Raw genomic sequence first — 14,457 nt, 5'->3', positions numbered from 1 at the left:
TTTGGAAATGTTAATTTCATCATTAAGAGCCAATCTTTATGGGCCAATCTTTAAGAATGTGGGCCAGATAACCCAATCCGCTGTGCTCTAATTTTTGCTCTGATATTTACTACTGGAAAGATGCTTAATCTTATCTCTAAGATAAAGACTTAATCTATAAGAAGTCTTCTTATCTCCTAAGATCCCTAAGAGGATTAAATAAAATATTCATACCAAGTTCCTAAAACAACTCCTGACACTTAGTCAGCACTCATTAAATATTAGCTATTAATATTATCTAAGAGGGGAAAACATTTCATCACTAATCACCAAGCACTAACTACTTTGATAGAATGTATTTCTCATTCTAGTAGGATTCTGCATTGGTGAAGCAAAGAACAGACTAGGGAAAGGTGAGGATACATCTTGAGTACTAAAGTCTGTTAGGAGAGTGTAGTCTTGTTTTAGATTTTATATATATATTTTATATTTCTATGTATTTTATATATATATAAATTTTATATTTTTATATATATAATTTTTCATTGTTCTACAGATAGTTTCCAAAATCATATAAGTTTCAAGCCCCACAAGACATGTATCCTTTCCTATTAAGGCAAGCAGTGCTTCTCAAAATTTAATATACATATGAACTACTTGGACCTTTTGTTAAAAGACAGGTTTTGATTCAGTACATCTAGGGTGGGCCCAAGATTCTAGATTTCTAAGCAATGCTGGTGATCTCTCAGGGAGCACATTATGAGTAACGAGGACAGCGAGCATTTTGAGCAAAGATAAAATTGAACACAACATCGGACCCTCCCTTCCTTCATCATGTCGTATCAACACTGCCACCACAGTTACCCTGGCCAAAAATCCCTTAGTGCACGTGTGGCCACACATCTTGACCTACCTTTTCACTGGGTAATGCACTGTGATGTCAGAACATACTCAACACACTTGGGGAGTGGAAATGTGACCAGACTGTCATTTGGCTGTTTGAGGGGACAGATCCTATTGTTTTTAATTGAAGTCGCATAGGATTTCCTGCTTCCAAGTCAGATCCTCTGGAGACATAATGGAAATGGGGTTCATGAAGGACTCTCTAGTGCCTCCATAGGAGATACCCCATTACCTGACGTTCTGATAATGATAAGTCCTGTATGAGGTCACAATCACATTATCGAACACTTATAGAATGTTTGCCATTTGACACTGGATTGTCCAAAGTTCCATGAATAGTGTCACCAAGAGAACTTAGAGACTCTTTAAGCCAACTCTCTCTACTCACAGATCCAGAGGTCCAGAGACATTAAGTGACTTGTGCAAGACAACACAGCCAGTTAGGAGCAGAATTGTCTCCTCAACCTAGTTTTCCTCTAAACCACATTGTCCTCAGGAGGACAGACGATAAGCTTTCTGCAAGAAAGGAATGCTACTAGCCCAAGGTAACCTATAATATGTAGGATAGGTGTGCTTCTACCAAGTTGTTGGAATAAGAACTGTCATAAGGACAGGGGTGGCTAAGGAAAGTTTCAGAGGATATGTGGGACTAAAGATGGACTTCGAAGGAAGAAGGAACCAGATTCAAGTTCAGTTTTCCAGTAAGAGAGTCACCTTAAAAGGGACTATGCTCTGTGGTATCATGGAACCCAGGGAGTGGCAATCATGTTGACGCTTGGTTTCTGGAGATACAGTCAAGTAAGGAATGCCTGGGACCTGGAAAACCGAGACACTGATGAACACATCCCAGACGTAGGACAGGAGATCCAGACAGGTCGGGGAGGTCCTGAAAGTGAAACTACTCCTGGAGACTGGGATTTAGGTAACAGGAATTAAATTCCCAGGAGGATCGTTGGAGTAAATGGGACCTAGAGAACAGAGGACCAGAGAGAAAACAAAGGCATGGGTTCAGGCATTAAGGAAATAAGGCATGTTGGAACTTGGATATGAAGAAGAGAATTAATTTCAAGGACTAAAACATGTCAGAGGTTTTGGTACTCAGGGGCATGGTCAGAGCAGGGCATGGCTAATATGACAGTTATCTACCAGCCCAAGGATTTGAGAATTCTCTTGACTGAAAACAATTACCTCCAGGTAGAGACAGATGAATTAACAGATCACGATTTGGATTAAGGCAATGGAATCTAGGATTAAAGCATTTCACCATCAGCAGCGACAAGCTTTTCTCTCTGAGGGTCAGCTATGTTAACGTGCAATAGCGTGCCATACAGACAAAGGTATTACAACAGAAAAACTAGGGAGATCAAGCTGTGGACTCTGGATCCAAGTCATTTTGCTGCTCCCATGTACATAGAGATGATGTATTTGGCCTGTGAAAAGATCACTGGAATTGGAAGTAAATCTCGGTAGAAATTTGCAGTCTGACACTGATCTATTGTGTGAACTAAGTCAAGGCATTTACACACTCTCCTGGAGCCAAATTTGTTCACCCATAAAATGAGGCAGGGGGACTGCCTTGCTCATGTCACAATTTTTAGGGTATATTTTTAAAAATTTCTACTTCAAAATAATTTCAAACTTACAAACGCATTGCAAAAATAGTACAAAGGATGACCATGTATACTGTAAACCCTTCAACCAGATTCCCCAAATAATAACTTTTGCTAAATCACATTTGCTTTATCATTCTGTGTGTGTATGTAACTTTTTTCTGAGCCATTTCTGAGTAGGTTACAGACATGATGCCCCTTTACCTCCAAATACTTCAGTGTGTATTTCCTTCCAACAAGAACATTCTCTCATACACACACAAATAATTTAAAAATCAGGAAATTAATTATCTAACCTAAGAGAAATTCAGATTTTGCCAATTATCCTAAAATACCTTTCAAAGGAAAAGATTCTTTTTTTTGTCTGGTGTAGGATCCAATCCAGGATCTTGTGCTGTATTTGGCTGCCAAGTCTCTGGTATCTTTGAATATGGGCAGTTCCTCAGTCTTTTTCTTTCGTGACCTTAACACTTTTCAAGGGTACAGGCCAGTTATTTTGTAAAATCTCCCTCAATAGAGATTTTGATGTTTCCTCATGGGTTAATGCAGGGCATGCATGTTTGACAAGAGTAATATAGACTTCATCTTTATTGTCAGAATTGAAAGCAACAATGTGCATGAAAGTGCTTTGGTAAAATATAAAGTTTTATCCCAAACCTAGAGTTGAGGATTAAAAGGGTTATTACTTCTTTCAATCCCCAGTCCCCAACTCTGCCCTTGTCCTCTAGCCCACATGGTATTCTCAGTGAAAAGTAGCACCAGGAGACAACGCCTCACTTAGGTACAGTGACGAAGCTGAAGGATACAAGTGAAGCTACATCGTGTTCACTGTGAAAGAAACTTTAAACTTCTGTCCTGCTGTGGCTCCCTCCCTACTTCTTTTCACATATGCATCTCCCCTTGTAAAATCCTTGCACATTTAGTTCCAACTTGGTATCTGCTTCCCAGAGGACTTGGACTAACAGAGGGGACTACCTCTCTCCTGGACACTGTGGGGACAATAAGAAAAAGAAAGAAAGAAAAAAAAACCCTCATCCCTGCCTGAAAATCAGGGCACATTACTGAAATACACAAGTTGTCTGGCAAAAAACATCTCATGAATACCTCTGCCTGCACCAGTACAAATCATCAGGCTTTGAAACCACAGTCAAATGTCACCAAGTATTTGCATTCCAGGCACAGCAGAGAATGTCAACTCCATCCCAGAATGAAAAACCAATTGGGTCAGGGATAGAGTGGTGGAACAGAAGCCTCAGGAAAGGAAATGAGAATGGAGGATACCAAATGTGGATCCAGTAATTTACCATAATAACAAGTGTCCCCTTAAGCAAGAAGAGTGAGGTTTATTGATTTTATATTACTTGATACTAAGAACAATGATTAAGAATGAGAGAAAAACATCCCTTCCCCCGAAGGAGCTTCTAATAGGTCTTCTAACATTTCCAGCTCTTAAATGAGGATGGGTAATGATCCTCGTATTTCATCCTCACAGTGTCATGTAAACAACAAGGAGACCAGACTGTCTGGAGTTGCAGCCAATCACAGCAGTTTTTTGTAGCAAAGATTATATCTGTCTTGTGAAAGGCACATCAGCCTTTCAGAGCTGGAGGGGCCAACCTTTCTTAGGGCTTCTTATTGGCTTGAATCTTTGGTGATGCTCAGAAGGCGGGTGCTGCTTTCAGAACCCCTCACAGCGTGACTTGCACAGCCTCAGGGGACAGGCTTGGCAGCCTTTGTGAGGAGTCAAAGTGCCTCTGGCAATCCCCAAAGTACTGAATGATCATAATGGGAACCAGGGGGTGAAAAAGAGAGAACATTTGACTATGTCTGCATTTATTGCAAACAAAAGAGATGACGTGTTCAGTTATGAAGACCACAAGAAAACATCCTCATAGGTCTAATTTAAAGCCATACCAGCTGGGCAGATAAATGATTATATAAACCGTGTCCCTGCTATCAGAATATTTTAAGGAAATGAGGAAAGACTACGTATGTTTCTATTAATGAATTCCTCCCTTCCTCCACACATGCACACACACACACAAATGCTGAATTTGCTGTAATTAGTTTTGTTCTCTACAGAAAGCTTCATTTATTGGGGATGCCATTAAGCAAGTGAAATACAAATTACAAGTGACATTGATATGATCATAATCGCTCCTTCCTGGCTGCCAGAGATATTTTTTGAGAGGAACCTGCATTTCTACAGATGGCAGGAAAAAAAAAATGAAGCCTGCAGAACACACCATTATTCCTGCGAGGCCCTCCGTTCATTAGTTGAAGCAGCCAAGTCTTCATGAGCCGCAACTGATCAGCAAATGGGAAATGAGCAAGAGTATAAATTCCCAGCAAACCAAATCATTAACATTTGCTGCCTGCATCCTGGAAACACAGTAAATCAAATGTGTCATCATTTATCAAGACAAAATATCATTACTAATTGGGATTAATTTGCTGCTGTGGGATTGCTGACCTTTGCTGAAAGAAAATAAAACTGCTCATTAGCTGTCTTCATTTAATTTTCCTTGAAGGAGGGAGAGGGGGAAAAGGCAGTCTGTCTTGGGGAGGAAGCAGGGAGTGGGTGGGGCATGCCTATCTTCCTAACAGCTACACATTCTAAAGTCACAGAGCAATGACAGAACCTGCTGATATGCGATTGCCAATCAATGATTCAGGAACTCTGATAGGCGCCCAGAGATCACTGATGCCTCCAGTTGTCGCTGTCTGTGATTTAGCACAGTCTTCAGAAAAAATAATTAGAAAAATTGCCAGGGTGGAATTCTATGTGGTTTCACTTACAGATAAGAAAAGGCAAGCACAATTGCAACGGAGGAGTCTAGGATTTATCTGTGGGCACTAATATTAAAGGGGTTCAAAAGAAATAACACATATGGTTGAGCATCCCCAGGGATCCCACATGTGGCCGGGGTCTGCATGGAACAACTGACTTAATAAGGTGGGGGTGATCTTCTGGCGGCTACCAATGCTTTTTCAGGGCTGATGAATATGTGTACTTTGCAAGATGGCTAGAAATGTCTGGGTCAGGGTTCTTGTCTTCTTGCTCCTCAAAAACCTGTGGATCTTGAGAATTCAACTGTACACTCAAATCAAGTTAACCACCACTGACCTTTTGAGTTTTTAAAACATTAAAATATTATTTATCTTGATTACTGAGGTTTTTGGCGCCCCTTAAATTTCATGCCCGAAACAAGGACCTTGATCACCTCACCTTAACAGTGCCCAGCATTGTTTAAGGTTAAATGATTAATTCGTTATGACAACTAGTGAGAAAACTCCCGAGGTAACAAACCTGTCAAGCAGTGGGGCCAAGTTTCAAACTGAGAACACCTATGCCTGGCTCTAGCATCCATACTCTTAACACTGCCATTGCCCTTTGCTACCGCTAGTGACTTGGAGAGGGTTCAGAAGTGGACCATGCCCCCAAGCATTATATGATGTCATGGAAAGTTTATACACACACACCTGAAACAATTAGATGCCAGACAATGATTAGTTAAATGGAAAAATGTGTGGATGAGCCAATCTGTGATACGGGGAAATTGAAGGTAAAAATTAAACCCTAAATGCTTTATTTAAGAGTTGTACTGAGCACTGCATTAACATGCCCATAGGTCAGTGCTAGCCACTTGCTAAGAGACGTCAAACACGAAGTTCCCAGTCAAAGAAGGAAAAAGGTTTGGGCCAAGTGTACTGTCCAGGCCTGGATGAATCCTGTTGCCTGTCAATCTGTTTGGCGAGTTTACCAACCTCCAATTCAAAAGTGCTTTTGCTTATTTTCCTTTCAACATGAGCTAATATTTGCAGTGGTAGGAAGCATATTAATGTTTGTGCTAAAGTGTTTTAAGACAATTTTCTCCTCTTAATTAGGGAAAACATTCTTCCTTAATATTTTGGCACTATGTGTGTGCTTAGCAAACTTTTTGTGTGACTTTTTAGAATGTATGTGAGGTGACACATTGAAGCTGGGTGGAGGAGTGTGGTGGGGGTGCCAACCCAGGCCAATTACTTTAAATTATGACTTAAATAAATTTTAATTTTACTACAATTTGTGCTACTTCATAATTCAGTGTAATGGAGAGTCTTGAATACATGTGTCTCCGAAGCCCTTGAAAAAAGTGATGATGGGTGAAGAGGCTCCAGTGAGGAAAGGCTGTGAGTAAAGTCACTTGTGTACTCTGCAGAGACCTGCAAAGAAATGCTGAGAAGGAGAGGTTTAAGAGACCCACAGCCCCAGCATAAAAATTGTTCTTGCAAGCCATGTCCAAGGGCAACTCCAGGAAACTGAGCTGATGACTTTGCAATGCTTATTAAAAAATAAGTTTCTGTACCTGGATTTTCTTTCAGCTAAAGAAGATCTCAGATCTCATTACTGATTCTCTTCTTCGTACTCACCGGAACCCACGCTTGAATCTTGATATTGGAATCTTCAGGCGTCCAACCCCAGTCCAAGTGGGCCATCTGGTTTTAACCACGCTATTTCAGTCTTGTCATGGACAGCTCCTGGTGTTTTTATCCTGTCCTGAACCCACCATGGGACAGCCAAGGATTTCAGGGTTTTGATTTGCTAGGAATCAGATTCGACTTCCCAGAAAACCATTGTAAGAGTTAATTCACATTCATATGCAAACATTTAAAAAATCTCTCTTCCCTAGCCCAGTTACTCATCTCCTCTACCTGGCAAATAGAAGTAGTTTTAATCACAGGTAATATCTATAGAGACATCAATTTTATAACTTTTCCCTTCGAGGACTTGGAAGGTTTTAGTTAACAGCATCATAATGACCAAATCGTCTGTTGACTCTTCATGAGTTCCTGTAGTACTACCCTAAATATTATGGAGAAGCATTTCTTATTTAGGAATTGTGAAATAAAGATATCATTTTAAAATAACCAAAGCACACTATGAGGTAAAGTGTATACAGTTTTACTAAATCCCCTAACATTCCAGGTTATTATAGCTATAGCTCCAAAATTTTATCTGTCAGCATCTTTCTAGTGAGGATTTGCTAGTGATGCTGTAGCTAAGAACTAGATCAATGCCCTGGTGCCTTCAATCCTTCGAGTGGGGCCAATTGGATGCAATGTATGGAAAACAGAGGCTGATGTTGCTCATGGAATTTTACCAAAATGTATTGATCTCATGTTGTGTGGCTCAAAGAAGGAAGCCTTGACAAAATTTTATGCAGGCTCAGCCTCTCCGTACTGCAATATCATTCACAATCCTCTGCAAGTTAAGCACCCCGGCTCCTCTCTCCACAGTACTCTTATGCCGGCAGAGGAAGTAAGGGTCTGTAAGCACTGCTCTGTGTCTGGGGGTATTTGATCTAGTGATTTCAAGGCACTTGACAAGTCTGAGGTTAGTAGATCCCCGTGCTCAGATTCTGAAGACCTTTTTGATTCTGGATTTTTCAGGTTTCTTGGCAAAAAGATACTTGCTCAGAGGCACATGCTACCCCCACCACATACAACTTAGCGCAAATAAATAAGGCAATACTAGATGGCATAGGCCCTCTAAAGAAAATATTGTGAAAGTCTACTGCAACTCTAAATACACCCAATTCCCAAAGGACTCGACAAATGCTTTGAGGTTAAAAGAAATGCAGGATCTTAGAAGATAGCCATACACATCACAAAGGAATTATTTAAGGAAGAGATGTGGGAAAGGCACAGGGCCAGATGAGAGAGTCAGGTCTTCCATAGTCCAGCCTCTCTCACTCTTTCAGCTGGGGGTTGTTTTTAGCTCGGCACCCCTCTTCCGCTCCAGCAATCTCCCATGCCTTAGTCTGTCCAGTCCAGTGTGCCTGTTTCTCTCCATTCATGCTGCAGGTCCAGTAGTGTCCTTCTGACTCTACTCCATTCTAGCCATTTTATGCCAAGGGTTTTCCATTCTAATGAGAAAAGTCTCTTTTGGTTGTTATCTCTGTGATCATTGCTAGTTTTATTTTTTTATTTTCCAGGTCATGTTCATTGCATTTCTGATTTCTCTTTTCCATATTTTTGCTTCCTCATATCCATTCTCATTTGTTCCCATGTCGAGTTCTGTATCTAGTAGCCAAGCAATTTGTCCTCTTTCTCCATCAGCCCCCTAATCGACAGAGCTCAGGGCATCTAACATGCTCTCTCCTGGTCTCACTGTCATCCAGATCACACCATCTCCCACTTCTCTCAATGACAACCCTGGTCACCCTGGACCATCATGGGTTCCTGTCTTTGTGACTAAACTGCTTGTTCACAAACAGTCAACCTCCTCTCTCACACTTTCTCCATAAACATGAGAGTAGTTGCTCATCTATTTCCATAGTTTTTGGAAAGAAAAGACTCATTTGAGAGGCTGTAACTCTATCAGACCAGAAACAACAACACAAACCCACAAATCTCATTCTCTATGATCTTTTCAACTTACCTAATTTAAATATTCCCCCTCCCAAACACCACCCCTACCACCACCCCCACACACATATATCTCACTATGGCTGACAAGATTCATAAATACAGTAATGCTGACTCAGGATAAAAGCCATAGCTGACCATTTCCTGTCTGGCACATCTATTTATACTAATTCCCTTGCATCTTATCAGTAAAAAAGGAGATCGTTACACATAAGTAGTTTGCAAACACCTTGGAGACTGAGTGCATATTGTATATTTTTTATTTGCTTGTTTTTGTTGTTGTTGTTTTGTTTTTAACCTTAAGTACCAGACACTGTTAGGAACCTAGCAGCCCTCAAGGAACTCTTGTTGATGAATTGGAGCCCAGGAAGAGAAGACCACAAATTCCAGTATGAACTTGTCTCCCAAAATCATCCTCCCACCTCTGCAATGGATGTTTATACAACCACGCAGATGGGTAGCACACACTTTTGACTGAACAGTTTGTCAGTGTCTTGGTGTAGACAATCTCACATGTTTTCTTTTTTTCAACTCTCTCTTCCTTCTTTTCCCTGCTTTAAGTTAATGATCCCTGAATTCAAACACCTCCTGCCTCAAGGTAATGATCCCTGAATTCCTATCTCTGCCTGATTTTACTTATTTTTCTACTACATGCTTTCTTGAAAGGACTTTGCAGTTTTTTGTTCCCTTGTGTTTATTGCTACTTGTATTCTCTTTCATTTAGCATAATTGAAAATTAAAATTAAAAATGTTATTGATGATTGGGCAAATAACTCCACACTTCAAAAAGTCCTAGTTAAATGTTGAGACCCTATTTTTTCTCTAAAACCGTTCTTCTGCTTTACTCCTGAGATAGCCCACAGGAAACTGATAAACTGATGAGAAGAGATTGAGCTGCCACTCAAGCACGCCCACCACCACACCCACTTCTTCCGCCTCAAGGAGGAAATGACATTATTTACCATGTTTTGTAATAACTCTCCAGATACAGCCCCAGAGGGCTGAACTTTATCTAAATAAGTTCTTTTGTCCCATGTTCGTGTTTATGGTGGCATAAAGAGCCTGCAAAAGCAACAAGAAGGCAGCAAACAATATCTTTGAAATATCATAGGGAATCTTGGCAGTAGTAAAATGTAGTCAGTCTTCCAAGCAGATGTAAAGCCGTTCCTCAAAGAAACTGACAGATTTACAGGGTTAGTAGACACTGATTAGGCTTTAAAAAGGGAGCTACTCAGATAGAATCACACAGTGCTTTCCTGAGCAATACCTTAAAGGACAGAGGTCTCGAGGAGTTGAAACAAAGCTTGGCCTGCATCCTCCTTACTTTTTTCCCCTTCTTGAGGGGCTTTGGAACATTATAGCAAGTTATATATTATTGGAGGTTGAAAACTAGTGATGCAAGAACTCAAGCCAGGCTGAAGAGGGGTTTTGTTGTAAAAATAATCACAATTCATATCAAACACCATATTTTTCATTTTTCCCGTTTTTTGATGAAAGGAAGATGTGGCGGTACCACGTCCCCATTCCCATAGGGCAACAATGGTTATTGCTGGGCAATGACTTCCTCACTTGGGTAGTTCCTGTCTAGTTAACCATATTACTCACCATCTCTTGATGTATTTCACTTCATTCATTTAAGTAACTTGATTAGACTCTAAAGACATTTGCAATTTCTGCCTTAAGTCTTCTGAGAGGTAAGAGTTCATTTATTCAATACTGATCCCTTGCAAGCTGGCCTCCTCAAGTTCCATAGAAACTAGAGACAGCCCAGTGCTTATGGCAATCGATGGTGGTCTGGACCCTAGTCTACGCCCGATAATACTGAAAAATAAGACTGGTACTTCCTCAACCATGGATACTGACGTGATGAATTGTGCTACTAGCTTGCCAAGTCATACAACGGCTACTGAAAGGCTTGAAACCGGTCCCTTGATGATGTCAGAAGAGGGGCTGGTTCTTACCCTCAACCATGAAAGTGGAGCTGGCAAGATATGGTCAAAGACATGATTTTACTAGGCTATGTGATTATATCCTGGCCCCTCGTCACACTAGCATGGGTCTGGTGCTATTTTTGTCATGCAAATTAAAAGCTCCATAGCCCAAGCTTTAGGGTCTCCTGCCCAGAATCTGATGCTCAGTCTTGTTAGATCTCTGTGGTTAACCCTAGCATGTAATAGGCAATAGGGGCTCACGTAACTGCTATTTCTCTTGTCTTCTTGGATTTTACCCAGTAACATTGCTGCACAAGGCTTTGTGAGAGTGCTCCTTGGATATTTGCCTTGTTTCCATGACAATTGGTATGAGGCATCTGACTAAGGATCCCCCAAAGTCTTCTAGTGTAAATAAAAGCATTAGAGATCAAAATCCCACCTTGCACATAGGATAAGTCTTAGGGTGTCGACTTTGGGCAGTATGGCTGGCTATTGGGATGGCTGGTCATTATTCATTGGAAACCAGTCTGTGACATTCTGAGAAATCTGCAGGGAATAGGAAAACCTTTATTAAATTCCTAAGTTGTTAATAAGGGCCTTGGAGAGAGTCACTCAGAAAGCAGTGAGCTCCATTGAGGGGAATATTGAACCATGTCCCTTGAGAACCACACAGATTCACTCATATGCACACACAGACAATGGAGATTAACCCACCAGATGTTCACTGAAGGACTGACTAGTTGGTAGAAGATAGAAGAGATATTAGGGAAGTGTGAAGACCATCTATAAGACAGAGATCAAAAGGCTCCCAAATAGAATCTCTGGGAGGCATACTAACCAACCACTTCCTTGACACTCTAGAGTCAAGTGACTCAGAGGTTGATGGAGAGACACGGGCTGCAGATGCCTCTGCTTACAATTCATATACTGGATGGACAACTCTGTTTCCAATTCAATTTGGTGATGTAACACCAGAAAACACAAGATTGTGCTTCCATCACAGTGATGAGTTTCCTTCACTAACATGTCGTGATGATGGACTTGCCATTCACTACCAGAAGTGATAGGGGCAGAGACGGCAGCCATTTTAATGTCTGCTAATGGAACTACTTTGCTCCCAGTCCTCTTGGTCTCTTGCTGAACTCTATCAAGGTATACCACCAATACAGGCCAATGAAAATGATGGCCAGCAATGGGTCCATAAGAGGCTAGGCAAGGCATAGAGTATAGCTATTTCTCCCTTCAAGATGACACAGGTTCCTCAGTCATGGAAAAGACTTGGAAGTCATGATTGACCTTTGCTTAACCTTTGAGCCAAAGCCAAGGATGCCAGTCTTCTTACTTTCTCTGGACTTGACGATGTACTCCTCCTAGGCCATTCTTACAAATGGCAGTACCCTGTCTGCCTCGGGTGAATATGATCTGCACCCTGGGATTAGTCACCTGGTCAATACTGACCATCTTTTAGAGTTTCCCATAATGACATCAAGGAGTTGCACTGACTCTCATTGAAAATGAGTACAAGTTTAAATGGTACAAGTTGTTAACATAAAAACTAGAGGGCATCTTTGGGAGGTGGACTGAGTACTAAGAAATAACTTGTCTAAGACTGCCTACAGGGTGGTGTCTCAGAAAATGAGTTGATTCTTTCAAAGTTCAATGGAAACTAACATACCCAAGCAGTACTCACACCAGGCCTGATTGATTTAGGAGGGAAAGCTCACAGTGAAATGAGCAGTTGTGTAGGTCTTGAATTGTCCGTTGCATTCTACAGCAGCACACAGAAATCTATCTAGCATGACTGAATATAAGATTCCAAGAACTGGATCCCCAATCTTTGCTTGTAGGACTTCCAAAATAGATGAAAGGGAGCAGGAGTCTCTGCTCTGGTGTGATCCAGGGCAGAGGTATAAGCCTTGAAATTCTAACCATATGACTTGGCAATATGACTTTGCCAATGACTTCAGAAAATGGCTCTGCCATCCGACTGGCAAGTTAGTAGCAAGATGTCACCATGACAGCAGCAAGACGTCACCATGTCAGCACTAGCCATGTTCCTGCATAATGTGGAAGCCACTTTGGGGGACTTGATTCCAAGCTTATTTGTTGACCAGGAATCTTGGGCTGTACCTAGGGTGTGTATCTTCATTTGCAAGACATCACCTGAGGAGTTTGCTTTTGAGCCTTTTGTTTTTCCTGGAAAACTTCTGTAACATCCTATATTTTCTTATCTATATATTATACTGAGTCCTTCAACATTTCCCTATTTGTATGTGGGACAGTCTTGTGTAGAATACTAATTTAGAATTGGGGGATTTTTTTAATGTAGAAATACTAGATGTTGGGGAAACGTGGGTGGATTTAAATGCTACCTTTGCAGCCAAATGCTAGATGCTCCTGTATCTTGTGGGGATGTTTATAGTGCTAAAGGGGAGGTGGTATTTAACACAAAATGCCAAGAGCCCACAGGAAATGCAAGAGGAACACTGAAAGTTTCACCTTTTCTTTTTGTCTTGAAAATAGCTTCTTCATCAGGGCTAATTGAGTTCCTGCTCTCCAGGCAGGTAGCTGCAGGATAGCCATGAGAAAGCTGATTCTCAGGCCCCTATAAATACCTTGAGGGTATAGTAAGAAGCCCAGAAAAAGGGGATTTGAATATAATATTCAAATGATAATATAATCTTCAATAATATAATTTGAATATAAAAGGATATTTTTCTATCTTATTCCTCAAACTGGTGAAGCAGGAAATATCAACAACATATTTCAAATGTTTAATGAATTTGTATAGCTGATTCAATTTACCTAGCAAATTTTAAGTAATCAAAATTAAATTCTCTATAAGCCAGAAAAATGTGAGTAATAAATTCTGAGAAACTTAAAAGAAAAATATGCAATAATATTGAAACTCTTATATAATCTAACTAAATTCCCTTTTGCATCTAAAAATTGCTTTTTCAATAACTCTATCAGCCAGTGTCATTTTCTTATTGGTTCTTAAATTGTAGTTTCATATTCTTAGTTGTTTTCATAATAGATTAGGTAAAGCTTAAAACTGGGGCACTCAGTCCTTTCTTTGGCTTGTCATCTCCCAGTTCAAAATACGTGTGTCTCTTAGCCCCATATTCATGAGTTTATGGGTAGGCTCAACATTGGGGAGTGGCAGCACAAAATTCATTTTAGAAAGTTCTTACAATGCCCACCTTCTCTCTGAACACACACACAAAAAAAAAGAAGGAAGGAAGGAAGGATGGGAAAAAGGAAAGAAAGAAAGACGGAAAGAAAGGAAGGAAGAGAAAAAAAGAAAGGAAAACATTTGCTGCTTTTATAGAAACCTCTTTTGCAGAGCACAAGTGTCACTTTTCCTTCTTGTCTTTACCTAATATTAGAATTGGGATTACCACACCTATTCATCAGTGCTAGAAAATCAAGTATTAGAGATCAGAAGGGGGAATGGTCGTAAAATTGCTTTCATGGTCTTAATCATATCCAAAAAAACAAAGTCAGTGGTTTCAGTTAAAGCAAAATTAAATGTTTTGTAACCTGAGGGCCACCACCATTTTACTGTTGCCATTATCTTCTTTTCATTTCCAAGGTATCTGAGGATTCATTTAGATAGTACA

The sequence above is a fragment of the Equus asinus genome, chromosome 2, assembly GCF_041296235.1.
Source record: "Equus asinus isolate D_3611 breed Donkey chromosome 2, EquAss-T2T_v2, whole genome shotgun sequence".
Taxonomy (NCBI): Eukaryota; Metazoa; Chordata; class Mammalia; order Perissodactyla; family Equidae; genus Equus; species Equus asinus.
Note: the sequence above shows the minus strand (reverse complement) of the source record.